Genomic DNA, 4,947 nt, shown 5'->3' on the forward strand with positions numbered 1-4,947 from the left:
CTTCATAAAGGGTTCATAAATCCTCCTGTAATCTTCAAACTCCTCCTCCATCATTTCCATGCTTGCATCACAGCCCAAGCTCATTTTTTCTCGCTGTGCAAACCGACTGCAGAATGCTTGGAAGCAAAAATGCATAGTGTTGAAATTTGTTTTTTCCCTAACTTGAAAAACGTGCATCCATTTACAAAACTATTATAGGGGGAGTTGTATAGCGACGATGGCAACATGCCCAAGAAATTTTAGCCAATTTCAGTGCACGGTTTCCAAGAAATCGCCTCCATCACCGTCAGCCATTTTTGCATTTTCTCCATGTCCGTGCATCCATTTCAAAACATGTTTCATGGGGAGATGCATATGGGTGATAGTAACCTACCCAAGCAGTTTTAGCCAATTCCAATGCACGGTTTTCGAGAAATTGACCCCTATAATCTTCATCCATTTTTAGTTTTTTCTCGATATCTGTGCATCCATTAACCACAATTTTTCTATGGGAGGTGCATAATAATGATAGAAACATGCTCAGAAATTTTCAGGTCAATCCGATCTAGCGTTTCAGAGCTATGGAGAAAACAAGTCGCTGTCCTGCAAAAATCCAACATCAGCAGCATGAGGGTGCAAATCTGAACGTGGAAGCAGATTCTTGCAACTTAGATCCAACCAGAGGATACTGCACAAGAAAAATTGCCATGAATCAGCAACCAAGCCATCATGCAACCATAGAAACAAAGACATGCACCAGAAGGAAAGGCCACAACACCTCACAGCAAATGCATTCGACTTCCAGGTACGTGACTAAACTCGTTCCTCTGTTGCATGAATGTAATTTGAGAACTGCGTGAACAATGAGATGGTTCTGATTAAAAAATCGGTAGCCAGCTAACTGGCCACCCTCATCCAATTCAAACAGTGCTCGGTGGGTGAATACGACACGTGTGCTCAACCATATCAGGAAGAAAACTGAAAATAGGTAGTAAAACTCCATCGTGATTGATGGACGTGATTACAGGCAGACAACAAATAGTCTGGTGAACGTGATGGACATGATTAGTGGTGGTTGTTTAAACGGTCTGCATGGGGCCAACGTGCACTTGGCCAACTCACCCTTCATCAACGGAAGTCTCTATAAACAGCCAATCGAACTCTCACCACCATTGTTTCCATTTTATCATTATCCCTGCAACTGCAACAAGCTCCATACCACATCCATAGCAGCGAACCGGTCTTTCTCAGTCATTTTTTTCAAAACCCTCCTACCTATCAGGCTCTACGGGAAGGGCAGTTCTATTCTACAGGAAATGAGAGCCGTCTACAGGAAAGCTTCTACAGGAAAGGCAGAGAACAGCTCTGCAGAAGGAAAACCTGGGATTTTCAGCGAATTTCAAGCTCAAAATGAGGTAGGCTCAGGAAAAATTCTTTGTGCATGATTTGTTTGTGCAAAGTGGTGAATTGAACATGGCATGAGATTGGAAAATCAGTAAAAATCTACCTGTGAATTGGAAATAAAACGTTTGTTTGTGTGTTGCATTGAGTTTCTCAGTTGTGTCTGCATCAAAATTCTCCATAATGTTTCCTTTTTAAAAAAATCTCCATAGGGAAGATACATGCAACCATAGAAACCAACCTGTGTGAAAAAAAAAACGAATTTGCATATCTGCCTACTCTCTGAAAAGAACCTGTGTCCACTGTTCTGTCAAAGGAAAAAATTTCTTTTCAAAAGCAGAGAGTCAAATTCAGGATAAAAGTAGTTTAAAACAAAGGGAAATATTGCAATTTGACGTTGTAAGGAGGCACACAAGAAATTCCTTATTTGGTTTCAGAAAGAGACGAAAATTCAGCTATCCCTCTGTTTTCAGTTCTACCTGCTTTCTCACCTAAGCATTTTGTTAAAAAAAAGAAAAAAACACTCAACACCACATGGAGGACAAGCTAAAGGAATTAAGAGGAGAGTTGGCCATGGCGAGACACGCTGAAAGCATTAAAAAATCCCAGCTACAGGAGGAAAATGCACTGCTGAAAAAGCAGTTACAGCAACAGGAAACTCAAAAGGGCATACATAACACAGATTTCTGAAGAGAAACAACTACAGGAAGGTTCCCTCGCAGGTTAGGAAATAGTAGAGGAACAGCAGCCAAGGGAAGATACACAACCTGATGTTGAAATGAGCATATAGTAGTAGCAAGAGGGACCTCCATTAGGAAAGGAAGCATCTGCTGGACAACAAGAAGAGGACAAGCTGTAAGCTGAGGTTGAGGCGCTAACAAAACAGCTACAGAAGAAGAGGAGCACAAGCAGTGGAAGGACATGGACAAGAAGGCAGAATTTTATAGCACACATGAGTAGACTATATTAGAAGCTTGGGATGATAAGGAGGTCACTAGGGCCATCAAAGATGAAGAGATAGATTAGTTGCTCAGAGGATGAGCAACACTTTCAGTACGGGGGTGATGATGAGCCCCAGAAATGAGTAATTATATGGGCTCATTCAGCCTCCTAATTCGACTTAATCCACCATTCTCATTAGTTTATTGCATGTTTTTTATTATATTTATGCTAATAGAGTGAACTGGGTTAGTCATTATGCCAACAAGTCTAATGTGTGCTTTATGTAGTCTTTTTGGTCAATTTGGAGACAAAATCAAAGGTTTAAATGAGCACTTAGCAGCCAAATTCATGGAGAGGATTTGTAGGAAGGTGTCCCCTTCATTTATGAGCCTTTACCTTGAATTCTCCAGCAGCAGCTCGGAGTTCAAAGGCCACCACATCGATTATCACATGGGCAGCCGAGCAAGGGCTAGTAAAGTTGCTGTTAACTGCAAGTTTTGGCAGCCGAGTTCCTAAAGTTTAGGAGGACTATTGGGGTTATCAATTTTTATAAGTAAGAAGGCTTAGGGCCTCATTTCAGTTAGCTAGTTGGTAGTTCGATTTTAGTCATTTTTAGGCGGTAGGTTAGCTCCGCATTTCAGCACATTTTCAAGCTTTTTCTTGTAGACAGTTTTTGGGATGTAACTATTATTTCTTGCTCAATAAAGATGAATCCAGCTTTGCACCAGCTCTAATCTCTCTTAGGAGGCTGTAGCTTTTGAGGTTGGGCCCAACCCAAGTGCCCAGTACCTCCTTTGTGTACTTCTATGTGTCTTTGTTGTATTCATAAAATAATTTCTACTATTTAGATTAAAATCGTGTTTTGTTACTTAGGTTGTATTTGATGATTAAAATAGATTTTCATGCTTCAGGTTGATTTGACAGTTTGGTAAAGGAAAATATCTTCAAAAAAGGCCATCAAGCAACCCTTGATCTCACCTCTCCCTCCTTGGGACCATGAGTTGAGACCAAGGTGCCCTTGTTGCCATAAAAACACTATTCTTGATTCTTCATGCAATTTCTAGTGTTAGATTCTTAGTTGCAAAAGTTAGTACCAGTTGTGATTACATGCTTAGATCCATTCTTGCTTGGTTTCCATAGTTGTTTTACATGATTTGCTGCCAATAAACTTATGTTCATCATGCTTATGGTTTCTAGGTCAAATTAGGTTAAAGTAGCTAGATCTTTGGTTTTCTTAGTCTTTTTTGGTTAGTTTGAAAAATAACGTGTAGAGCGCCTGTGAAACCTCCTCTCATACCCTTACCCCATCAATGCAACCTGCTGCGTCCTCTAACTCAGATTCTTGCCTCTCATTTGCCACGTTTTCTCACTTTGCCCTAGTTCCTACATTCTTGCACAACATTGCTTCTCTTATCTTCGAACCAATCCAATTGCCTTAACCACTCCTCATCCTCATTCACCAAGTCCTAGACCTCCTCACACAGTCATCCAACCTCCATTTCCACTTTCCCACTGATTTTTCCTCCATAAACCCTCAAAAATCCTCTCTCGGCTCTTCTTGTAGAAACATCCTATAGAAGCTATAGTACATCTTGTAGAACCCCTGCAGACTTCCTGTAGAAGCTCACGAAAGCGGTTTCTTGAGATCCGATCACTGTGAAACTCTCTGGAAGGGTGCTAGGGACCCCTTAGGCCCTCTTCTCACCTTCCCAACCTCCTGCAAGCATTTCCTTGCGCCAATCAACCTCTGCATAGAAAAAAAATAGTCAAAGCACATGCATAATAATTCTGCCAACTTACTCAAAAATACAAAACTATGTTTCTTCTCATATTTCACTTCAGAAGTAGCTTAGACACATGCACTTAACCTTCCAAAGAATCATGGCATCTTTTTCAGTAGCTTTCATCCGTTTTCTTGCATCAATAGGGCTAGCTGGTAAAATTAGGGTTTTCTAGGGTTTGCATTTCCATTCAGCTTTTTAGTTTCTTTCTACAAGTAGATTAGCCTCCTTTTAGTTAGCTTTCATCCATCAATTAAAAGCTTCTTCTAAGAGATCATAGAAGTTGGCTTAAGCTCCTGGCGGACCTGTGCGAGCTGATCAAGTGACAGCCGCGACAAGAGCTAGTACTTGTGCATATAGCACCATCGCTTCCAAGTTTGTCACGAACTACCAGGTTGATAAAATTAAAGAAGGGAGTTCCAAGAGTTGCAGCATTATTGCTGCAATACTGGGGCCTACCACAGTGTTTCGATTAGCTTCTAGGTTAGCACATCCATCTTTGGGAACAAAGAATTAGAAACTTAGGCTACGAAATTGCCATACCTATCAATATCTCTGGAGTGGAGTTTTTAATAGAGGCGCACCATTTGATGAGTGACCAATTCCTCAATATGGTTTTTCCAGAGTACAGGTTTGATTGTTTAAGGGTTTCTTTAACAATACTCTTCGTCTATCGACTCTAATGACGGTGCCTGCATAGATGATAACCATACATAAAACGCAAAACCACAAGGAACAAACATCTCCACGATGTATCATCCGTCCTCTTGTAATGTATAAATAATTAGATTAGTTAGAGAGGTTGTTTTCACCATCGGCTAGTCTTCATAATTACTGTAGAAAA

The sequence above is a fragment of the Pinus tabuliformis genome, chromosome 7, assembly GCF_031772625.1.
Source record: "Pinus tabuliformis cultivar Carrire ecotype Pingquan chromosome 7, CPIR1, whole genome shotgun sequence".
NCBI classification, from domain to species: domain Eukaryota; kingdom Viridiplantae; phylum Streptophyta; class Pinopsida; order Pinales; family Pinaceae; genus Pinus; species Pinus tabuliformis.